This window comes from Triticum urartu, chromosome 7 (genome assembly GCF_003073215.2).
Source record: "Triticum urartu cultivar G1812 chromosome 7, Tu2.1, whole genome shotgun sequence".
Lineage (NCBI taxonomy): Eukaryota > Viridiplantae > Streptophyta > Magnoliopsida > Poales > Poaceae > Triticum > Triticum urartu.
In genome coordinates, this window is record NC_053028.1 from 713,954,131 (window position 1) to 713,980,379 (window position 26,249).

The following is a 26,249-nucleotide window of genomic DNA, read 5'->3' on the forward strand; positions in this document are numbered from 1 at the left end:
CTAATGGGCTGAGCCGGCCTGGACCATAGCCCTGTTTTCTACTAGTGTAGTGATCATGAATATAGGCATCATGTCCGTGTCAAGTAGACCGAAACGATTCTGCATCTACTACTATTACTCCACACATCGACCGTTGTCCAGCATGCATCTAGAGTATTAAGTTCATAAAGAACGGGGTAACGCCTTAAGCAAGATGACATGATGTAGAGGAATTAACTCACGCAATATGATGAAACCCCATCTTTCTATCCTCGATGACAACAATACAATATGTGCCTTGCTTCCCCTACTCTCACTGGGAAAGGACACCGCAAGATTGAACCCAAAGCTAAGCACTTCTCCCATTGCAAGAAAAGCCAATCTAGTTGGCCAAACCAAATTGATAGTTCGAAGAGACTTGCAAAGATATCAAATCATGCATAAAAGAATTTAGAGGAGATTCAAATAATATTCATAGATAAGCTGATCATAAATCCATAATTCATCGGATCTCGGCAAACACACCAAAAAAGAGTATTACATCGAATAGGTCTCCTTGAAAATCAAGGAGAACTTTGTATTGAGAATCAAAGAGAGAGAAGAAACCATCAAGCTACTAACTATGGACACGTAGGTCTGTGATGAACTACTCACGCTTCATCGGAGAGACAATGGTGTTGATGTAGAAGCCCTCCGTGATCGAATCCCCCTCCGGCAGGATGCCGAAAAAGGCCTCAAGCTGGGATCTCACGGGTACAGAAGGTTGTGGCGGTGGAAAAGTGGTTCCGTGGCTCCCCTGAATGTTTTTGGGGTATAAGAGTATATATATGAGGAAGATCTAGGTCAGGAGGTCTCTAAGGGGCCCACAAGGTTGGGGGCGCGCCCTCCACCCTTGTGGCCGCCTAACGGCTCTTCTGACTTGCACTCCAAGTCTCCTGGGTATGTTCTAGTCCAAGAAAAATCGTCGCAAAAATTTTATTCCGTTTGGTATTCCTTTTCTACGAAACTCTAAAACAAGGAAAAAAAACAGAAACTGGCACTGGGCTCTAGGTTAATAGGTTAGTCCCAAAAATCATATAAAATAGCATATTAATGCATATAAAACATCCAAAATAGATAATATAATAGCAAGGAACAATCAAAAATTATAGATACGTTGGAGACGTATCAAGCATCCCCAAGCTTAATTTCTGCCCGTCCTCGAGTAGGTAAATAATAAAAAACAGAATTTTTGATGTGGAATGTTGCCTAACATATTTATCCATGTAATTCTCTTTATTGTGGCATGAATGTTCAGATCCGTAAGATTCAAAACAAGAGTTTAATATTGACATAAAAACAATAATAATTCAAGCATACTAATAAAATAATTATGTCTTCTCAAAATAACATGGCCAAAGAAAGCTTATCCCTACAAAATAATATAGTCTGGCGATGTTCCATCTTCATCACACAAAATATTCAAATCATGCACAACCCCGATGACAAGCCAAGCAATTGTTTCATACTTTTGATGTTCTCAAACCTTTTCAACTCTCACGCAATACATGAGCGTGAACCATGGACATATCACTATAGGTGGAATAGACGGTGGTTGTGGAGAAGACAAAAAGAAGGAGATAGTCTCACATCAACTAGGCGTATCAACGGGCTATGGAGATGCCCATTAATAGATATCAATGTGAGTGAGTAGGGATTGCCATGCAATGGATGCACTAGAGCTATAAGTCTATGAAAGATCAAAAAAGAAAACTAAGTGGGTGTGCATCCAACTTGCTTGCTCATGAAGACCTAGGGCGTTTGAGGAAGCCCACCATTGGAATATACAAACCAAGTTTTATAATAAAAAATTCCCACTAGTATACGAAAGTGATATCATAGGAGACTCTCTATCATGAAAATCATGGTGCTACTTTGAAGCACAAGTGTGGCAAAAAGGATAGTAACATTGTCCCTTCTCTCTTTTTCTCTTTTTTTTCTTTTCTCTTTTTTTCTTTTCTCTCTTTTTTGGGGCCTTCTCTTTTTTTTGCCTTTCTCTTTTTTTTTTTCCTCGCATGGGACAATGCTCTAATAATGAAAATCATCACACTTCTATTTACTTACAACTCAAAAATTACAACTCGGTACTAGAACAAAAATATGACTATGTGAATGCCTCCGGCGATGTACCGGGATGTGCAATGAATCAAGAGCGACATGTACAAAAGAATGATGAATGGTGGCTTTGCCACAAATACGATGCCAACTACATGATCATGCAAAGCAATATGACAATGATGGAACGTGTCATAAAACCGGAACGGTGGAAAGTTGCATGGCAATATAACTTGGAATAGCTATGGAAATGCCAAAATAGATAGGTATGGTGGCTGTTTTGAGGAAGGATATGTGGTGGGTTTATGGTACCGGCGAAGGTTGCGCGGTACTAGAGAGGCTAGCAATGGCGGAAAGGTGAGAGTGCGTATAATCCAGGGACTCAACATTAGTCCTAAAGAACTCACATACTTATTGCAAAAATCTATTAGTCATCGAAACAAAGTACTACGCGCATGCTCCTAGGGGGATAGATTGGTAGGAAAAGACCATCTCTCGTCCCCGACCGCCACTCATAATGAAGACAATCAAAAAACATCTCATGCTCCAACTTCGTTACATAACGGTTCACCATACGTGCATGCTACGGGACTCACAAACCTTAACACAAGTATTTCTCAAATTCACAACTACTTACTAGCATTACTCTAATATCACCATCTTCATATCTCAAAACAATCATAAGGAATCAAACTTCTCATAGTATTCAATGCACTTTATATGAAAGTTTTTATTATATCCTTCTTGGATGCCTATCATATTGGGACTAATTTTATAACCACAGCAAATTACCATGTTGTTCTAAAGACTCTCAAAATAATATAAGTGAAGTATGAGAGTTCATCAACATACTTCACTGAATACTATGAGATATACTAGTGTTATACATACTTGTGTTATACTTACGCAAAACTTGAAAACTTCACAACAGAAAATCTCGTAAGCTCCGTTAGTCTAAGAAAATAAATCACCACTTTTGGTACTGCTGTGAACTCATTCTTTATTTATATTGGTGTAATATCTACTGTATTTCAACTTTTCCATGGTTCATACCCCCCGATACTAGCCATAGATGCATCAAAATAAGCAAACAACACGCGAAAAACAGAATCTGTCAAAAACAGAACAGTCTGTAGCAATCTGGAGATTTCGAATACTTCTGTAACTCCAAAACTCCTGATAAATTAGGAAGTCCTAGAAAATTTGTTTATTAATCCTCTGCAAAAAGAATCAGTATTTTATCGCGCTTCTGCTAAAAATGAAAACTAATCTCCTGGGCGCAAAAGTTTCTGTTTTTCAGCAGGATCAAATCAACTATCACCGTAGGCTATCCCAAAGGTATTACTTGGCACAAACACTAATTAAAACACAAAACCACATCTAACCAGAGGCTAGATGAAAACTTTATTGGAAAACAACAAGGAAAAATATTGGGTTGTCTGCCAACAAGCGCTTTTCTTTAAAGCCTTTTTAGCTAGGCAATGAGGTTTCAGTGATGCTCACATGAAAGACAAGAATTGAAGCACAAAGAGAGCATCATAAAACATGTGACAAACACACTTCAGTCTAACATACTTCCTATGCATAGGTGTTCTATAAGCAAACAAATTATCAAGGCAAGCAAAAACTAGGATATGCAAGGAAGAAGAAAGAGACGATAGCAATCTCAACATGAAGAGAGGTAATTTAGTAACATAAAAATTTCTACAACCATAAGTCATGACCTCTCCAAACCCACTTTTATCAAAAAATTCATAAGATTGAATATTATCCAAATATGTGGGATCTAAAGTTGACACTCTTCCAAACCCACTTTCAATATTATTGCAAACATTATTATCAATCTCATATTCATCATGGGGCTTGAATAAATTTTCAAGATCATAAGAAGAATCACCCCAATCATGATCATTGCAACAAATAGTGGACATAGCAAAACTAGCATCCCCAAGCTTAGGGTTTTTCATATCATTAACACAATTGACATTAATAGAATTTATAATAACATCATTGCAATCATGCTTTTCATTCAAGGAGCTATCATGAATCACTTTATAATTTTCTTCTTTCAACACTTCATCACAATTTTCAGATTCACGAATTTCAATCAAAACCTCATAAAGATAATCTAGTGCACTCAACTCACTAGCAATTGGTTCATCATAATTGGATCTCTTAAAAATATTTGCAAGTGGGTGAAGATCCATAAATCTTAGGTTCTCTGATTTGCAATAAATACACAATTATTCCAACCAAACAAGCAAATGAGGCAAGTAAGACATAAAGGCAAACGAAAAGACGAACGGAAAGAAGGGCGAAGAAAAGGAAAATCTTTTCGAAAATCGTTTTAGAAGTGAGGGAGAGGAAAACGAGAGGCACATGGAAAATAATATAATACGAGGGATGAGAGTTTATGATGGGTACTAGGTATGTCTTGGTTTGGCGTAGATCTCCCCGGCAACAGTGCCAGAAACCCTTCTTGCTACCTCTTGAGCTTGCATTGGTTTTTTCCTTGACGAGGAAAGGGTGATGCAGCAAAGTAGCGTAAGTATTTCCCTCAGTTTTGAGAACCAAGGTATCAATCTAGTAGGAGACAACGCAACAAGCCACCGAATACCTGCACAAACATACACCAACTTGCAACCAACGCGACAAAGGGGTTGTCAATCCCTTCACGGTTATTCGCAAAGTGATATCTGGTAAAGATGGATAAATGGTAAAGTAATTTTTTTTGGTATTTTGGTTTATGGAACGGAAAGTAAAGATTGCAAAAGAAAGTAAATAGGAAACTAGAATTGTAGAAACTTATAAGATGGAAAATAGACACGGGGGCCATAGGTTTCACTAGAGGCTTCTCTCAAGATAGAAATTATTACGGTGGGTGAACAAATTACTGCCGAGCAATTGATAGAAAAGCGTAAAGTTATGACGATATCTAAGGCAATGATCATGAATATAGGCATCATGTCTGTTTCAAGTAGACCGAAATGATTTTGCATCTACTACTATTACTCCACACATTGACCGTTATCCAGCATGCATCTAGAGTATTAAGTTTATAAAGAACGGAGTAACGCCTTAAGCAAGATGACATGATGTAGAGGAATTAACTCAAGCAATATGATGAAAACCCCATCTTTTTATCCTTGATGGCAACAGTACAATACGTGCCTTGCTGCCCCTACTGTCACTGGAAAAGGACACCGCAAGATTGAACCCAAAGCTAAGAACTTCTTCCATTGCAAGAAAAACCAATCTAGTTGGCCAAACCAAATCGATAGTTCAAAGAGACTTGCAAAGATATCAAATCATGCATAAAAGAATTCAAAGGAGATTCAAATAATATTCATAGATAAGTTGATCATAAATCCACAATTCATCGGATCTCGGCAAACACACCGCAAAAGAGTATTACATCGAATAGATCTCCAAGAACATCGAGGAGAACTTTGTATTGAGAATCAAAGAGAGAAGAAGCCAGCAAGCTACTAACTATGGACCCGTAGGTCTGTGATAAACTAATCACGCTTCATCGGAGAGGCAATGGTGTTGATGTAGAAGCCCTCCGTGATCGAATCCCCCTCCGGCAGGATGCCGGAAAAGGCCCCAAGATGGGATCTCGCGGGTACAGAAGGTTGCGACGGTGAAAAAGTGGTTTCGTGGCTCCCCTGAATGTTTTTGGGGTATAAGAGTATATATAGGAGAAAGATCTAGGTCAGGAGGTCATCGAGGGGCCCAGAAGGTTGGGGGTGCGCCCCCTCCACCCTTGTGGCCGCCTCGCGGCTCTTCTGACTTGCACTCCAAGTCTCCTGGGTGTCTTCTGGTCCAAGAAAAACCATCGCGAAAGTTTTATTCCGTTTGGACTCCATTTGGTATTCCTTTTCTGCGAAACTCTAAAATAAGGAAAAAAACAGAAACTGGCATTGGGCTCTAGATTAATAGGTTAGTACCAAAAATCATATAAAATAGCATATTAATAAATATAAAACATTCAAAACAGATAATATAATAGCATGAAACAATCAAAAATTATAGATATGTTGGAGACGTATCATAGACCCATGCAAATTAGCCACGCATCCTCGTCGGGGTCCGCCTGCATCCTGTGGCGGCGGCGTGCGGACTGCTTCGCCGCATCCCTCTCCCGTGCACGCTGCCTCTTGCGGTGTGCAACACGCGCCTGTGCTTCTGGAGTGTGCATGCGGGCAGGCAGAACGGGCACTAGCACCCACCACTGCCCGCGTGGAGGAGCGGCCGGTAGGGAAAGGAGACAGCGCGGGGGAGGTGCGGAGTGCGCTGTCCTGGCGTCGCTGTGCGCGCGCTAGGAGTGTGCAGCTCTAGCATCCGCGTTGCGCTGGTGCAGGAGCTGCAGCAACGCTCCAGATCAGGAGCAGCCGCCGCTCTCCACCTTTGATCGCTCAACGCAATGTGGATAGCCATCTCCTCCTCGTAGTGGTGGGACAAGCCTGTCAGGCGGATGCGTCCCCGGGCCGCCCCCCCCCCCCCCCCCCCCTCCCCCTATATTTGGGCCGGATATGAGAGGTGCCGGTCAACCAGATGTTTGTCCACAGTTTGAGAGATCCGGTTGGATGATTTTATTTTGACCCGCTGATCGATAAGTCTATCCGGGCATTTGAGACGGGAGGTCCGGCCGTAAATGCTCTCGGTGTGTGAAGGAGGCTTGACAAGGGGACGCGCCAAATCTGGGGCTTTGTTTTGCTTAGTGCTGCCACGTGCTGTCTGGCACACACAGGTTTGATGCGCCTCGAGGACCGGTCTTGCCACCAGAGTGAAAGCACAAGATACTAAGTAGTCCATAACTTTCTTGTTTGATTTTAGTCTTCCTCCATGGATGCTATGGTTTACTGGCAGTTGATTAGTTTAGCTTCATGGGATGCTTTACTAGCAGTGATAAGTTTACCTCCACGAGAAACTTTAAGGCCTTTTTTGGTTTGGAGGAATTTTATAAGAATTCTAGAGGATAGGATTTTTATAGGATTTTTTTTAGAGCTCTTTGATTCATAGGAATGGATTCTTATTCCTACATAGGATTGGTTCCTATCCTCCACATTTCATAAGAAAATAAAAATGAGTCTAGACTCAATGAAAAAATTCTTTTGGTGTCAATCAAATGACATCTTGTTTTCTATTCCTACTCATAGGATTAGAGATACATGTCATCTCATTTCCTACAAAATTCCTATTCCTACGATAATCCTATCCTATTAACCAAAAGAAGCCTAAGTAAAATATAAGCAGTCCGGCGTGCAAGCTGATGCGAATGCGCTTTGAAGACCGGCCGGTCGGCCACCCGCGTGAGTACTATTTGTTACTATAGTGTAGCGATTAGTTTAGCAGCCTGTATTAGTAGTAGCTTAATTACTGGACCATTGATTAGTTTAGCATCCTCTATTAGCTCAATTACTGTATTGGCTTAATTCCTTCTAATGGATGGTTTTCCATAATATCAGCATTGTTGAGCTTTCTGTTATCTTCCCGTCTTCTGTCTTCATCAACCGCTCGTTGTTTTCCTTTCACAACTCGTTATCTGTTTTTTCCCTTTACTTTTAGACAATTACCAACGAAACCGGAGTATTACAGAAAAACATCCATTACAAGCACGGGAAGGCTAGCAGCAGCACTGCCTTGGCAGAAAACAAAAAACTAAAGAGGGGAAACCGTAAGACTGAAAGAACACCGTTGGCAGCACACCAAAAACTAAAGAGGGGAAACCGTAAAACTCTTAGATTTGCTTCTACAAGCCGAGTATTGATTTTAGAGTCTTGGCTTTACCGGCAGCGATTAGTTCTTTATATAACACATGCAAATTTTCTCTAGATCTGCGCAAAATTTGTATGCTAGCTAGCCAAATAGTTTACTCCGCCTTCTCGTATTTCAACTATCTTTATAAGAAAAATAAACCTTCGACACTCCTCGTCATTCGTTTTCAAGATTATCTCACGAGGGGGCCAAGGAGGTTCCTCGGGACACTACTCTGGTCATGTTCACCATATTTTGCGGGCATCCTTCAAGTCTGCTAGCTAGCTCAAGTACCATATCGATCTAGTACTGTGTTTTTGTAGCCCTAGAAGGATGCCAAGGAAACAATATACTCCCTCATTTTCGGTTTATAAGGCTTATCTTAAAATTTAGTTTTCCTATTTTATAAGGCTCAATTTGGTTGTTCCCCATCATAAATTCAGATTTCAAAGTGCATTAAATCATTGCATACAAGTACTCCCTCCGTCACAGTTTAGAAGGCACAGTTAAATTTGCGTGCGTTTCCATAATAGACAAGGTTTAGGGCCCATTGTATTTATTTCTTGTAGCTATTAGTACTTTGATATACAATTTCTATATGCATGCGTAGTGTTAATGCTATTTTTTAGCCTATTTTACAACCAATGGATAGTCACTTAGGTCCCAGAGAATTTCCAAAAATGCCTTCTAAACCGTGATGGAGGGAGTATTAAGAGAAAATTGACCAATGCATGTATTTTCTGCATGCATGCATTGCAATTAATACATTGGTAAACATAATTTTTTAAGGAAAACAAGAGCATTAATTTGATGCTTTTGCAAACTAAAAAAAGTATTCCACCACTCACCATCTATCTTGGTTAGTGGGATTTTTCAATTGAGACCTATAAACAGAAAGAAGGGAGTACCAAGAACGGTACCAAGGAGTACGTCGTAGCCCTAGAAGGTGACAAATGATTCTTTCGCTGTGTTCACCATTAAATTCTATATAAAAAAATTGATAATAACTCGACATTAATTTTATTCATTATGTGTACAGATGACATATATCTTTCGATGATAAACTAAAATGGGATATCTTTTTTTTTCTCAGGCCTCGTAGGTGCAACGGATCTACCAGAGACGGGCCGTGCCAAACGCTAGTCGCGGCCGTCATATATAATCTACACTTGAACATTAGCAGACAGGTACGTTGGAGGGAGCTAATTAACTACTGGTGGGTGCAGCACGCAATAAGACTAGCAGACAGTTGCATTGGACGGGCCTAATTAGCTAGCTGCCAGGTTGAATTATTTTAGTTCACTTTGCACGCCTAACGCTAGTGGATACATGCAGGTAATTTGAACAAACGATCCTGGAGGTAATGAATCAGTAAGGAATGCATGATTGATGGTGGTCTCGGACGTGTAAGGATGCTATTACAGATTACACCTCTTATAAGTTATGTCTCAATTTTCGTGAAATTTGACCAAACTTCATATTAAGATATATGAACATTTATAATACTAAAGATAACAATATTAAAATTAGTCACATGATGCATTTTCCATATACACATGGTCAAACCTTAAGCAGTTTGATTTAGGAAAAATATTATATACATATAAATCTCTCTACTGATGATGTCTGTCTCGCACCGGCTGAAGAGGACAGCGTTGCCTGGGAATGCAGAGCCTTGAAGACCACGACAGCACTAGTCATCCACCAGCCCGAGATCTGAAGCCAAGTAGTACTAGGAAATACTAGTGCTTTAGCGGTGTCACGTGATGTCTGCCACGCACAGGTTGATGTGCATGCATATGCCTTGAGGACCGCAGTTAAAATCACATGGTAGTCCAAAAGAAAAGAAAAAACTGAGTTCGAATCACCTATCACCCATCTATCTTCTATTTAAAAGTTTGGAGTACGCTTTACAGTCAGTTGTGTGAGAAACTTGAATGCTACTATATAAGAAAGAATTCGTTGAATGACTAGCTTATTTCTTCTCTTCTTATTTCAATCACTTACGCGAAAGATTCTGATACACTGTTACACCTGCGGCATTTCCTCGGCCCATTTAGCTTTTTTTTTAATCTTCAAGAAATATTCATTCGTCAAGGGGATAACCAATTGGGAGTTTGGAACAGCCAACTTGGTGTGACCTTTTGCTTTTTCTTTTTCCTTTTCTATATATGCGTGCGCGGTCTGATTTTCTGTTGTTCTTTTACTCGGGTTTTCTTCTTCTTTTTCGTTCCTTTTTTTTCTTTTTGGGATTTCTTTTCAAATATTTTTCTCATTCTTTTCTGAAACTTTTTCAAATTCGTGTATTTCTTTTCAAATTCATGAATTTTTTTAGCCCGTGAACTTTTTTCCAAATTTGTGAACTTTTTTCGTGTGCATGAACTTTTAGCCCCGAACCTTTTTCAACTTCTTTATTTTTTTTAAAACTTCGTGATTTTTTTCTAATTTCATGAACTTCTTGAAATCTCTTGAATTTTTTTTCAAAGCCGTGAACTTTTAGCTTTGAACTTGTTTCCAAACATGTGAACTTTTTTCAATTTCATGAACTTTTTCAAATCCACTAAATTTTTTCAAACTTGTAATCATATTTCAAATTTGTTATTTTTTTACTCAAATTAGTAAAAAAATCAATTTCACAAACTTTTTTGAATTCATGAATGTCGATGGTAAAACCGGTAGAGCTCGAGGTAGGGTGTCTCGAGTTGTGGATCCCGGATCGGTGGTAACAAGAGCGAAGGAGACAGTATTTACCTAGGATCAGGCCCTGATGAAGAGGTAATACCATATGTTCTGCTTTGATTGTACTCCCTCCATTCCTTTATATAAGGTGTATTTGTTTTCAAATTCATGAATTTTTTTAGCCTGTGAATTTTTTTCAAATTCATGAATTTTTTTAGCCCGTGAACTTTTTCCCATATTTGTGAACTTTTTTCGTGTGCATGAACTTTTAGCCCTGAACCTTTTTCAACTTCTTGATTTTTTTAAAAACTTCATGATTTTTTTCTCATGAACTTCTTGAAATTTGTTGATTTTTTTTCAAAGTCGTGAACTTTTAGCTTTGAACTTGTTTCCAAGCATGTGAACTTTTTCAATTTCATGAACTTTTTCAAATCCGCTAACTTTTTTCAAACTTGTGATCATATTTCAAATTTGTTATGTTTTACTCAAATTAGTAAAAAAATCAATCTCACAAACTTTTTTGAATTCATGAATGTCGATGGTAAAACCGGTAGACCTCGGGGTAGGGTGTCTCGAGTTGTGGATCCCGGATCGGTGGTAACAAGAGCGAAGGAGACAGTATTTACCTAGGTTCGGGCCCTGATGAAGAGGTAATACCATATGTTCTGCTTTGATTGTACTCCCTCCATTCCTTTATATAAGGTGTATTTGTTTTCAAATTCATGAATTTTGTTAGCCTGTGAATTTTTTTCAAATTCATCTAATTGTTTCAAATTCATGAATTTTTTTAGCCCGTGAACTATTTTCCAAATTTGTGAACTTTTTTCGTGTGCATGAACTTTTAGCCCTGAACCTTTTTCAACTTCTTGATTTTTTTTTAAACTTCATGATTTTTTTATCATGAAATTCTTGAAATTTGTTGAATTTTTTCAAAGCCGTGAACTTTTTGCTTTGAACTTGTTTCGAAACATGTGAACTTTTTCAAATCCGCTAACTTTTTCCAACTTGTGATCATATTTCAAATTTCTTATATTTTTCCTAAAATTAGTAAAAAAATCAATTTCAGAAACTTTTTGAATTCATGAATGTCGATGGTAAAACCGGTAGACCTTGGGGTAGAGTGTCCCGAGTTGTGGATCCCGGATTGGTGGTAACAAGAGCGAAGGAGATAGTATTTACCTAGGTTCAGGCCCTGATGAAGAGGTAATACCCTATGTTCTGCTTTGATTGTACTCCTTCCATTCCTTTATATAAGATGTATTTGTTTTCAAATTCATGATTTTTTTAGCCCATGATTTTTTTTCCAAATTTGTGAACTTTTTTCGTGTGCATGAACTTTTAGCCCTGAACCTTTTCCAACTTCTTGATTTTTTTTAAAGTTCATTATTTTTTCTCATGAACTTCTTGAAATTTCTTGAATTTTTTTTCAAAGTTGCGAACTTTTAGCTTTGAACTTGTTTCCAAACATGTGAACTTTTTTCAATTTCATGAACTTTTTCAAATCCGCTAACTTTTTTCAAACTTGTGATCATATTTCAAATTTGTTATTTTTTACTCAAATTAGTAAAAAAAAATCAATCTCACAAACTTTTTTGAATTCATGAATGTCGATGGTAAAACCGGTAGACCTCGGGGTAGGGGGTCCCGAGTTGTGGATCCCGGATCGGTGGTAACAAGAGCGAAGGAGACAGTATTTACCTAGGTTCGGGCCCTGATGAACATGTAATACCCTATGTTCTTCTTTGATTGTACCCCCTCCATTCCTTTATATAAGGTGTATTTGTTTTTTCAAAAGTCAAACGAGTGCATGTTTGACCAAGTTTCTAGAAAAAATATATCAATATACACAAATATGAAATTTATATCATTTGATCGATCATGAAAGGTATTAGGTATTGCAAATATTTCTATTTTGTTCTATAATCTTGGTCAAACTTTTAAATGGTTGACTTACACAGAAACCAATACACCTTATATTCTGAAACGGAGTGAGTATTGATGATGATGTACCGAGTACAAGCTTGATCTACCTTGAGATCGTAAGGAGAGACCTGACTATAGGGCTAGGTGAATGTAATTGTGATTAGATCCCCTCTATAGGCTAAACCCTCTAGCTTATATACACGGGTAGGCATGGAGGCGGCAGGAGACGTCTTGGAGTGTACGCCTAAGTCTTTCGCAAGAAAACCAAAATATGAAAACGGAGACAAAAACAAAGCAAACCAAAAAGAAAAAAAATGGAAAATGAAACGATGAAACAAATGTAGAAAGAATAAAAAAACTGGAGAAGAAAAAAGAAAAATAACAAAATAAAATGAAAAAACATTGTAAACAAACAAAACAAATTAAAAAGAATGAAAAACAGAAAATGGAAAAAGGTACAGAAAAAGAAAAAAATGGAACAAAACCGAATAACACAGAAGATAATTGAGAAAGAAAAAACAAATAAACCAGAAATTTTGTGTTAAACTGGCTCCTTTCCTTCTAATAGGTTGCGCCCAAGTAGTTTAACATGAACTCAATGTTGCCTCATTGGCTATCAGTGTGACGAAAGTGCCTGGAGGTCTTAGGTTTGATCCCCCTCTCGCTCGGGCACTCCTATATCTCGCCGTCTCCTAGAGAGTAGGAACCCTTGCTGAAGTGGAAACTGACATGGGCTGGCCCAGGAGGCCACAGACTCCTTTTTCTGTTTTCTTTTCTACATTTTCTGTTTCGTTTTTTGCTTTTGTTCATACTTTAAAATATTCTAAATACATATATATTATAAAAAAACTCTATTAAAACATTTGATAAATGTGTATAGATAAACTTTTTATCATATATATGAAAACGCATAAAAATGTGTATAAAAATTGATCATGTATTTTAAAAATGCTAATCCAGCATTTTAATTTTTCTTGTGCAAGTATTTGAAAAATGTTGATCAAGCATCTGAAATTTGTTAAATATGTATAGAAGAAATGTTGAACAAGTATTTGACAAATGTTGATCAAGCATTTGAGAAAATGTTAAATGTGTATAGTAAAATTGTTTACCATGTATTAAGAAAATGATGAATTTTTTGCCATGTATACAAAATTATTAATCAAGCGTTTGAAAGGATTTTTGAAGGCATTATTTGTGTAATGTTGGTTTTCCATTTGCGACTTGTAAAACGACGGCCAGTGAATTGTAATACGACTCACTATAGGGCGAATTCGAGCTCGGTACCCGGGGATCATGTGTATAAAAATGTTAATCAAGAATTTGCAAAAAATTTGAACAAGTGTTGAACAATTATTTACCTTTAAAATTTTGTAAAGGTAAATTGTTGACCAATTATTCAGAAAATATTAATATTGTTTAAAAAATGCTAATCAAGCATTTGAAAAAATGTGTAATAGAAAAATATTGACCATGTATTAATAATGTTAATTTTGGAAAATGTGAAACGTGTACTACAAAAATGTTGTTGACATATACAAAACTTTATAATGAAAACAAAAAAATAGCTAGTGGGCTGGCCCGATCACACCAAACGCTTCAGATAATGCAAGACATGTAGCAGAGGCCCGTTGGCCAGTGATAGTTGTGATGATGAACCAGGCGTCTCCATCCACGGGCCTGGTGGTCTCGCCAACCAAAGCCCAACACACACCCAGGGAAGAAGAAAGGCCAGTTCTTTTCGGTGATTCTCCCAGAATCGCCCCCCTCCCCAGCTTCTCCCAGAATCGCCACTTCATATTTTTTTTACAATCCTATTTAGTTAAGGTCTAATTAGCTAGGATTGTAAAAAACATATGAAGTGGTGATTATGGGAGAAGCTGGGGAGGGGGACGATTCTGGTAGAATCGCCCAAAAGAACTGGCCCAAAGACCGGGAAGCGAACCCCTCTTCCTCCTCCTCATGGCGCCTCCCGCCGCCGGCGAAACCCCTCTCCGAGCCCGAGCTCGTCGGTGACGCCGCCCCTTTCCCAGCTCTTGATTTCTCGCCTTTAATACGACAGGTTTTTAATGGTGCCGCGGTGGTGGTGGTTGGTGGTGCAGGATCTCCTCATCAGCCTGAAGATGCTGGCCGTGAAGCGGGCCGAGACGGCCGGCCGCCCCCACCTCGCCGACGCCTTCGATCTACGCACACTGCGGGCCCTCGGTACCAAACACTTGCTCCTATTATAGGACATTCAGCTATTTATGAATTTGTGTGCCAAAGGGGCAGATTTTGAACACAACTATGAATTCATTCAGCAGTAGTGATTCTGAGGCGTTCAGGCGGCGCAGCAAAGATCAAGCAATAAAGCCAACCGGTGTCAAGAGGAAACGAAAGCAGATGCAAGATGGGTAACTCATTTGAGTATCCGATCGGTTTTGGCTGAAGAAGTTCAATTAAATTTAGCTCATACTGATTGATTATGCACGGTTACATCTTGTGCTCAAACTTGCTCTATGTTTTCGGAACTTTGCTTCTCTTTTCGAGGTTCCTTACGATGCAGTTATGGTGTGTTTGTGTATGATACAGGCGTCATGGAGAGGCTGTCCAAAGGAACAAGAAAAGAAGAAAAACGAGCGAGAGGAGATAGCGGCGATCACAAATCGATTGGGATGATTTTTGTAAAGCTAGCGATCTAGTGCAAGCATCACCGGATGTCGTTGAGCAAGATGATACAGAGGCTTGGAGCTGCTGCTCTTGTGAATTTTGCTCTACCTGTTGTAGTCTACCTTTCCAACTTATGTAGGTCAAAGTTTTATTTTCTGCTGAATGGATGTAACCAGGCTCACTGATGAAAGGAATTATAATTGTCATCCTGCATCATGTGCAAGTCTGCTTATTTGCACCTTAATTGTTGGCTGTTCTGTGTGTCCATTGCTCACTTTAATTTTTGCATTTGTTCCTGGGAGTTCAGAGCTTGCCAGATAAATGATTATACCCATGATCTGGCTTTGGGACGACTTTGTTCGAAGTATAACTGTTTTGGCTGACAATTCTATACTTGTAAAGGTACCAAGCCCTCTAGTGAAAGAAATCATTATTGTTAACCTGCATCATGTGCAATCCGTCTTTCTTGCACCAAGTCCACTTTAGTTTTGGGCTGTCATTGATGTGCATTGCTCATTTACTTATCAGTCACTCATTTCTGGAGCTCATGCCTTGCAACATGTTTTGGCTGTAAGGAGAACTTGCCTCAGGAATCAGGATGTCCCAAAGCACAACAGTTGTGGCTGGCGATGTGTATGTACATTTACCAAGTGTAATTTACTATTCATGGCATGATGAATTATCTATCAGACAGGGCAATCAAGCCCATCAATTGGGCAGAATGAGAGTTTAAATAAAAGGCAATTAATGAAACACCTAGGTGGATTAGCTGCTGGATTAATGAATCATGAGTTCGATTTCCCATCATCAAACCAAACCATGGTAGCAAAACAAGGATTGCACTTCCTATCTTGTGCTTCAGCGCACGTCTAATGCACAAGTTAGAAAGAGATTGCACTTCCTTGTCATCAGACCAAACCACGATACCAAAACAAAGGATCGATCCTCCCATTCTTGCCAAATTTAGTGTCACAGATTCAGTTGCCAGTCCACTCCCTCACAGACCACGACTATTCAAGTGTCATTCTTTCTCCACCTTTTTGGGCAAATCAGAAGAAGTGTTTAAAAAATTAAATCTATGTGTGCACGTCACAGCGAAGAAGCCGTTGTAGGAGGAATCATGCCCAGCGCCTTGAGGATGAATGCGTAGGTGAAGGCGTCTTCTGGCAACTTCTCAAACCTGCAAGTTAAAACAACAACAGTTAGGCCGAAAAGCACAATTTTATTTGTTCCTTTTTGGCACTAATAACAGCATGCCACGTCAAAAAAGAAGAAATCAAACGCAAAGGAGTAATGTCTCCTTTGCTTTTTATTTACCTCCCCGACTTGGAGAAGTGCCCGGCGCCGAGCTCGCACTTGAACAGCAGGAGGTTGTCGTCTGTCTTCAGCTCCCTCAGCTTCGCCACGAACTTAGCAGGCTCCGAGTACATCACGCGAGGATCTGTTTGTCACGGAGTAGTTAGCTGTGAGGATAATCTGATGTTAACAGCTAACAGTAGCCAACAGAAACTCAGAATCCAAGGGCCATACCATTTAAGCCAGCAGTGACAAGAATGTGGGGATAGTCTTGTGCTTTTACCTGCAGCAGATGGACAGGCATCTCAGGTAAATACATTTCTGCAGCCAGCCTCGATAGCATGCGGGGCAAGAAAACACTTATATCACAGAATAAATAAAGAGTACGGGCGTTCGTAACTACTCCCCCTTATCTTCTTTATTTCTCACTTTCTCAGTTTATTTTTGTTTGACACGAAAAAAATCTTAAAGGGCACTCCGTGAGAAGGGAAGAGGAGATGTTTGATTTCTCTCATGCGCCGGGGAAAAAGAAAAATGCTGGCGTGCCAGTGTACCGTAGTACACAAAGAAAAGTGATACCGAAAACAAGTATTTCATTTATCTCTTTGGATGAATAAAATTACAAGATCCCATAAAAAAATGGTTGTGCTCCGTGGCCTACTAGCGCGGCCTGCCTGACTATGGCGATGTGCGGTCTCCTGATTGCCGGGGCCTCGAAAAGCTCCCGGTTAATTACTCCCGCGGGTTGCTCCGCGAGATACCTTCGATTAAGCCGTGTGGTCGTCTTCGCTTCGCGTTCTCCATGCATGATGATGATGGTGTGAGTGTATGGTGTGGGCGGCGGCAAAGCCCGTGTCCTCGTCGGTACACATGTCGCTCAAAACATGGCTTTGTGTTGGCCACGTTCGCCCTCGCCGTCGCGCCTCGTCGGTCTTGACAGCGTTGATGTAGTCGGTGTTGAAGTTGCATGGGTCCTGCTCTGCTCGGACTTCTTGACGATGTAGCGGCTTCATTGGGTATGCAAGGGGTTGCCTCGTGGGAGTGTTCTTATGGAGACCGGCGTCGGTGTAAAATCAACGCTCGCTCATATCTGCAATGCCGGTGTGGTTGGCACCTCGTCTCGGTTGGACGCCGAGTTTACGGCGGTCCGCCAAGGAAAAGGATGCCACCTCACATGGCCATAGAAAGGGGACCTGTATACCGGCGACGCCATGGACATGTACGCCGGAAGCTGTTCACCAATGAACTGTGCTCCGTGATAGGTGTGTCTCACTTGATTGAATGCCAAGTCTATGGCAGTCCGTTTTGTCAAGGACGCCACCCTGCGAACTCGTGAAGAGATGTTGTAGAGGTTTCATTGCCTTGGGTGGGTGCTACACCGAAAGGGGACCCATACGCCGGGGGCGCCATGGACCTGTACATCGAGTTCTATACGTAGAGGAGCTGTCCGCCACTGTGGGTGCCTCGTCTCGGCTAAACGCCGTATTCGGTGATTTACTGAGACAAGTAGCACGCCGAGACCTGTACGCCAAGGACCTATTCGCGATAGTGGGTGCACTTTCATAGGTGGGACCGGTCTCGGGCTGCATCGTTGTGAGCACCGGTTCCGCCACATCGTCCCCTCCAAGAAGCAAGGCGCGAGACCTGTCCGGGGCGCCATGGACCTGTCCACCGTGATCGTAACGCCATGGATCTGTGCACCGGAGAGACTTGTTCGTCATGGACTTGTCTCGGGCTACGTCGTCGCGAGCTCCGGCTCCGCCATGTTGTCTCCTCTGGGAAGCAAGGCGCGAGACCTGTTCGGGGCACCATGGACCTGTGCACCAGTGACCTGTTCGCCGAGGACCGGTGCATCGGAGTCTGTACACCGTGATTGGAACATCATGGACCTGTTCATCGAGACCTGTTCGCCATGATCTGTGCATCGCGACATGTTCGTCGGGGCCGGATAGGCCGCCGTAGGAGCACCAGGGCTAGCGGTTGGGCTGCTTCGTTGGCGAGCTCCGGCTGCTCCTGGGTCATCTTCAACCAAGAACACGACGCTTGAAGACGAAGAGCTTGACATAGACAAAGTCTGACGGTGTCGGTGTAGACTCCTGGTCCGGTGAAATCGCCTCCGACGACGATGGAGGGATCGGGTACGTACTCTCCGTGTATAGTGCATGCATGCTGGATGTGAGGGAGAAACAGAAGAAAGAAAAATTAGACAATCATCTCACCATAGGGGAACGTGAGCTTCATGTTCATGTTGCTGCCGCCGGGGTTCCTTGCACTTGTACCAGCCGGCCTGATGGATGCGTGAGGTGATGTTGCGGCCGCGTGGGTTCATCCGTGTTTTCCTTCTCGCATGCTCCGCCTCCTTACAACCACCACTGGACAGAGCCAAGCAGCATGCTTGATGCCCGGTGAGCGCGCCACTGCCATGGGCGCGTCGTCTGTGATCGAAACGTTGTATGTGGGCGCATGGGTACATGGCGACCTCGACTTCAACCCAGCCGGTGCATGCTCTCTATCGCTGCTACCTCCTCGGGTTGAGATGTGTTTGTGGCTCCTGCATACAAAAAAGAGATATAGATGTACGTATCCAGCCTCCGCGGATCCTTCTTGGCGCATGCACTGCCGCCACCGGACAGCGCTAGACCGTGTGCATGTTGGACAACGAGCGTGCCGCCGCCATGGGCGCGGCTTTCCTGATGTTCTCGATGTTGCCGCCACGGCGCGTCTTCTGCCTCCTCCTGTGCCTCCTCCTTGTGTGCGTCTTGTCATCTCCACGGCATGCTCATCGCCGCAAGACAGGGCCTACGCGGCCATCGCAGGCGCGTCCTCCTTCGTGCTTGAGTTCCAATTTGGCGACGCCGCCACGCGCGTGTCTCCTCCTCCTCCTCCTCCATGGAACCCGGTAAGAAAAATACTGTACGTACCAAGAGGGTTGTTGCACGTGCATGCATCCGAGCTCACCTCCATGTCATAGTGCACCTGCTGTCAGCGGCGTCCTCTACGCATCCTCTAGCATGCCGTGGCCGGTGGCCTACCGGCCACCACGCCGCTGTGAGCACGTCCTCCTTTGCACTTGGGTTTGACGCCGCCAACAAGCACGTCCCTGCCCGGTGCGTGCGTGAGTTTCTGGCCAGGGACGTGTGTGTAGCTTTGCTGCTGCTTGATGGATGTGCGGCACCTGATAGATGAAATACACAATAAAAAATAAAGTTAGTCAATGGGGCTTGATCAGCTCCCGTTTCATCATCTCCTCGGGCGTCTGCATCCTTGCCGTGGGCAGGCCGCCGTTGTGGCTGGCGTTTCTGGGCTCATCACATCTGGTGCCTACGAACGTGTGGTCACGGCCGCGCCATCGTCTCCTCGGCTGCGTTTGTTGTTGCACCAGCTATGCTAGCTAGCTCCTCCTCGCTTCTGGTGTCTTGGTTGGCTAGCTTATATAGGCTGGTGTTGGACGGGTAGGGTTGGACCGTCCTAATATTTCCTTCTATTGTTTGTCTTGACGTCCAAGTCTGTACATATAAAAGGAAATGATCAACCCCATATATACCATGTTAGTTGGCGCGTACCTTTTTTTATGTGGTTCTGTGGTCGGTTGTATCCGTTTCCAATTTTTGATGGATTACCAAATATACGTACATAGGCTGCTCACGTGAGCCTATCATCTGATTCCAGTCACGTACATGTACCTGTCCAAATATCAAAAGAAGGAAACGAAGTACATGTATATCGGGTATTCGGAGAAGTATGCGTGCGTGCTCACCGGCCGTAGATACTCAAATACATACCTATATGATGTATGCATACAAACGGGTATTCGGATATGTAACGCGAGGTTGCCGGTATTCAAATACATAACTATTTATATGTGTCTAAGCTAAGCTACGTAGGACGTGTGTGTGCATGCACATGTAGTAGTTGCACCATGATTTCATGCATGTGCCTGTTTAAGTACGTGCGGGCATGTGCCATGCAATAGCATTTTGCCTTTGTATTATTAACCACTTACCTTTGCACAGATAACCTGCATTAAAACTCATTGAAAATAAAATTATTATTTTATGCAGCAATGCACAAAATACCGTCGAACAATTTTCAGCATTGTCCACTTAGAAACAACCTAAATTTTGTAGGCATATAAAGCCTTTGTCGAGCTTAGAAATCTTAAGGTGCGGGAGTACTTGCAACGAGTAAAGGCAAACGAGGATTATGTTAGAATAAATTTGAGGTGTTTCGTCGATCTACCATGGACCAAGCAATCACACGAGCGCAACACCGAGATTTGTTAACGAGATTCACCGATATGGCTACATCCCTGGGGCCTGACTTTGGGCGCTCCTCCCCGTGACACCGTCACAATACCGCACACCGACCACCCGGGCGACAGCACAAGCCGCCGGCTCCCCCCGCGTACTTGTGCTATTATGTTGGCATAGGTTACAAGTGTGTCTACCCCTACTATATATGAGAAGTCTAGGATACAGGTGTCCTATTAGGACACCACTTCTACGCTGTCAACACACAGTCCAAAATCAAGTCCAACTGTAACCTACTTTATACAATAATATTCGACACAATTCTAACAGATTACAACCGTCAGATGATGGCGGTTAGTTTTGCCCTCTTAGAACCAAGCTAAAATTTGCACTTTCATTTCTTCTGACCTTCTAGTTTGCTTGGTTAACTAATATTCAGGCTACTTTGGCGTCTTGGACTAACCTCACGGATCCACCACGAATGGGACCCGCACCACCACCTGCTGGAGAACCCCCACACGTGCCCACGTTCGATGAATGGGTGGCACTAGGCAGTCAAACTCCGGTTAGTACATTTGCCTAACTATTGACAAACTAGCTTTCGTTCATTCAACACTATCATATCATATTTACCCTTACAATCTCTTTTCAAACATGTAGGGGACCGGTGGCTCGACTCCTGCTTCAGAGAGCCCAGTCACTCCGATCTGGGGAAGTAGTGCTGGTCTTGGCGTTGCTCACGGTGATGGTCCTAGTCTTGACAGATGATGTGTGCCATGTCTTGAAATACTTTCCATGTTCCGTACTTCTTACCGTTCTTTAGATGACGATGATGATGTTCCATGTCTTGCAATACTTATATGTTGATTCTCTTTAGATGATGATGATGATGATCTTGAGTATCTTTAGATGATGATCTAGAGTATCTTTAGATGACGATCTGTCTTATTTCTATCTATATATGGTCTTTGTCATATTTTATGAATTTAAATGTTGTCAAATTGAATAAAAAAATGAGAAAACAGAGCAAATAAAAAAACAGAACAGATCTATGTTGATGGCGTGGCCGTCGGTATAGCCATGTCCACGAGAAACCAGGAAGCGACACGTGGCATGGGTATGCCGACGGCCTGGCCGTCGGCATACTCTACTGCCAGGAGCGCCCAGTGACTGCCACGTGGCACATATAAGTCGACGGCCTGACCGTCGGCTTATATGTGCCACGTGGCCGTCGCTGGTTGGTTAGTGGGGATGACGGCACCGTCTGTTGCCGTCTGGTGATTTTCTCTGCCGACGGTGTAACTATGCCGATGGCCGTACGAAAGCTGTCGGCATAGATGCCTATGCCGACGGCTTTTCTATGCCGACGGTCTGACAGGACGACGCTGACGATACCTACGCCGACGGGTGTATGCCGACGGTGACCGTCGGCATAGAGCTATACCGACAGCAAAGGGCCCTCGGCCATCGGCATAGAGGGTTAGTCCGGTAGTGAAACAAGATCTTATATAATGGCTTGACAGGTCTTTGTAACTGCGAGCTAGTATGTCTCGCATCCTCTGTGTATCCTTGTTTGATGGCCAACCCAATAGTATATATGACCATGCTTGTGTATTTAGATTCTTTGACAGATGACCACCCAATACTGCAAGTGCAAGAGGCAATCCATCACATTTCTTTGCAAGCTTTCTGCCAAGTTTTTCAAACTCATCCACATCATCTATAACAGACCTTTTATATGATGGTAGAGCTTTGCTACTAACAAGTTCCCAACTCCTCTCTTCATCTAACTTTTTCAAAGGATGGACATGGCTTGGCACCTGAACATGATTTGCAACATCTTCTTTCCGTGTAGTTAACAATACTCTACTATCGTTAGTTGCATCTAGAAAGGCATTAACTCTTGTGTTCAACTGCTCCCATGTGTCTGTTTCCCACACATCATCAAGAACTACTAGGTATCTTTTTTGCAGGAGAAAATCATCCATTTCATCAATTTATGTAGAACAATCTGTGCCCTCTATTATTTGTTTCATAATGTCCCTTAGTAAGTTAACGCCCTTGAACGTTTGAGATACGGTCACCCAAGCCACTATTGGGAATGTAGCATGCAATTTAAAAAAATCCTACAACCACGTAAGATCTATCTAGGAGATACATAGCAACGAGAGGCGGAGAGTGGGTCTACGTACCCTCGTAGACCGAAAGCGGAAGCGTTTGACAACGCGGTTGATGTAGTTGAACTTCTTCTCGTTCCGACCGATCAAGTACCGAACGTACATCACCTCCGAGTTCTGCACACGTTCAGCTCGATGACGTCCCTCGAACTCTTGATGCAGCAAAGTGTCGAGGAGGTAGATGAGTTCCGTTAGCACGACAGTGTGGTGACGGTGATGGTGCAGTGTTCCGCGTAGGGCTTCGCATAAGCACTACGAGAATATGAGCGGGGGTGTAAACTGTGGAGGGGGGCACCGCACACGTCTAGGAATCAATGTTGTGTGTTCTAGCGGTGCCCCTCCCACATATATATAGGTGGGAGAGGGAGGGGAGCAGCAAGGGGCGCCTCAAGTAGGAGGAATCCTACTTGGGCGCCTCCCCCAATTCGGCCTGCCCCCTTCCATAAGTACCGAAGGGGGAAGGAAGGAGGAGGGAGGAGGGAAGGAAGGGGGAGGTCGAATCCCTCCCCATCCTTCTCTCTTCCCCTCTTTCCTTTCCCTTAGGTGCAGCCCATATAGGGGGCACAACAGCCCCTGCTGGCTGCTGCATTTCCCCTCTTGGCCCATTAGGCCCATATCTTTGCCGCGGGTGCCCGGAACCACTTCCGATGACCCGATATGTATCCGATACCCCATAACACTTTCGGTGTCCGAATACTATCGTCCTATATATCAATCTTTACCTCTCGACCATTTCGAGACTCCTCATTATGTCTGTGATCTCATACGGGACTCCAAACAATATCTGATCACCAAATCACATAACTCCTATAACACAAAATCATCATTGAACATTAAGCATGCGGACCCTACGGATTCGAGAACTATGTAGACATGACCGAGACACTTCTCCGGTCAATAACCAATACCGGAACTTGGATGCTCATATTGGCTCCTACATATTCTACGAAGATCCTTATCGGTCGAACCGTTATGACAACATACGTTATCCCCTTTGTCATCAGTATGTTACTTGCCCGAGATTTGATCATCGATATCTTCATACCTAGTTCAATCTCGTTACCGGGAAGTCTCTTTATTCGTTACGTAATGCATCATCCCGCAACTAACTCATTAGTCACTTTGCTTGCAACGCTTCTTATGATATGCATTACCGAGAGGGCCCAGAGATACCTCTCCGATACTCGGAGTGACAAATCCTAATCTCGATCTATGCCAACCCAACAGACACCTTCGGAGATACCTGTAGAGCATCTTTATAATCACCCAGTTACGTTGTGACGTTTGATAGCACACAAGGCATTCCTCTGATATCCGGGAGTTACATAATCTCATGGTCGAAGGAATATGTAATTGACATAAAAAAACAATAACAATAGAACGAAACGATCAATATGCTAAGCTAACGGATGGGTCTTGCCCATCACATCATTCTTCTAATGATGTGATCCCGTTATCAAATGACAACTCATGTCCATGGCTAAGAAACCTTAACCATCTTTGATCAACGAGCTAGTCAAGTAGAGACTCACTAGGGACACAATGTTTGTCTATGTATTCACACATGTATTTAGATTTCTAGTTAATACAATTCTAGCATGAATAATAAAAATTTATCATGAATAAGAAAATATAAAATAACAACTTTATTATTGCCTCTAGGGCATATTTTCTTCAGCCACTATGTTGAAGTGCTCTTTGACTCTGGATGAAGTGTATACTTTTCTTGCAAGTGTTGTTTTCCCCGCTCCACCCATGGCAGCTATCGACACAGCAATAAGCATGCTCTCATTGTCAACTAATTTTCCGACTATTTCATTGTGCTCATCCTGAAAACCAACCATGAAAGTATCATATTCCGAGTTCTAGTGGATAACGCTGAAATCCCATGGAAGCTCATCCTCCACTACAATGGTCTCACCCAAATCAATTTTCAAATTCTCTGCACTTGCAAAAATCTCGGCGAGCTTTCTTCTGACACACTGAATTTCCACACCAATCTTACGAAGGGTGCCAAGTCACTTGGCAGGTGAGCATACCTTGAAATAGCACCCATGAATCCCTTCTTGAGTCTGTTTATTGTTAGAGATACCACAAGCAAATCAAGTCAACGAAGAACGAAGAACAAGCAGGGGACACGAGATTTTAACGTGGAAAACCCCTCCAACACGAAGGGGGAAAAACCACGGGCGCCAGCCAGCCAAACTTCACTATATCAGGGGAGGTTGGATTTACAACTGATTAACTTATCCCGTGCGGCGGCTTACGAGAGGTATATATAACACATGTGCCTAGATCAATACTGATCCGCTTCGGCCAAGCCTACCGGCGACAGGCCTCACTCCGCTCGCTCATCAGAAGTTAGCCTCCCTCTTTATACTTGAATTTGGACAATGTTTCAAATAGCGGCCTATGAAAAATAGCGGCGAGCCTCCAAATAAGCTATAGCGGAGTTATAGCGGGCTAAAGCGGGTTATAGCAGGCTATTTATGAAGACGATCATTTAGCGGCACCGTGCTGAAAAGGCTATAGCGGGTTATAGCAGAGCTATAGCCGACTATTTAAAACTATAATTTGAAGCATAACATAACATTTCTTTTCTCCATGTAGTCTGCAGCTTTGATGGCATTCTGAGCCTCACAGGCGGCATCTCTGATGGCTCACCAGGACGGCAACTCTTGCATTTCCTGACCGCCATTTTCTATCCACATCTTTGAAGTAGGCCTGCAACCTCATGAGCTCATCTTTCAACAACCCCACTTCAAGGATGAGTGCACACAGGAATGTGGTCTCCTGGACAAGGTTGCCTGCCCACGCTACCAAGCACGGTGCTAACAGCGGACACGGTCATTCTCTGCTAGCTCCTCCTCGCCTAACCTTCTTCACAGATGGAAAATATACTTGGTCAAAGATGACAAGAATTAACAAGAATGAATATTGCTTTATTTCTTTTATAGTGACGAGTAATCACTACACTTGAGCTTGCGACCTCGCTACCACTAGCTAGATAGCATGGCAGACATGCAAGAGGTGAGCATGCATGAGTTTGCGCTGAGGAATTGAGGAGCGGAAGGGAGAGAAATGGGGACTCACCAGCGGGCGGCAGGAGGGTCTTCTCCGATATGAAAAAACGCCTCCCGGGTCGCTCCTAGGGCGACTCTGGAGACCACCCCTGCCGCCTGCCCTAGGGTACCTTAAATCGCTGCCCTCCCCGCGCCGCCGCCGGAGGAGGCCGTCGGAGCTAATGGCGGCGGCGGGGCTCTTCCCGTCCAACTTTCTCCTTCCCTTCCCGGGGTTGGCTGGCCTCCTCCTGCCGTCAGAACGGGACATTTGCGCCTGGATCTCGTGCCCTGTGGGTGCTGCAGCGTCAAGGCATGACCATCCATGTGCGCCACCGGTCGTGTCCTCCGATGATCCGTACTGGTGGTGGTGTGGTGCGGCG

General features: G+C 42.8%; 1 long non-coding RNA gene across 1 annotated transcript; it reads right to left on the minus strand.

Annotated features, from left to right (window-relative positions):
• Positions 1-16,185: 16,185 nt before the first annotated feature.
• LOC125524843 lies at positions 16,186-16,663 on the minus strand. The gene is made up of 3 exons (XR_007290981.1): positions 16,615-16,663; positions 16,402-16,525; positions 16,186-16,264 (listed from the first exon to the last, which is right to left on the minus strand). It is a non-coding gene; the product is annotated as an uncharacterized LOC125524843 (long non-coding RNA).
• Positions 16,664-26,249: the final 9,586 nt, after the last annotated feature.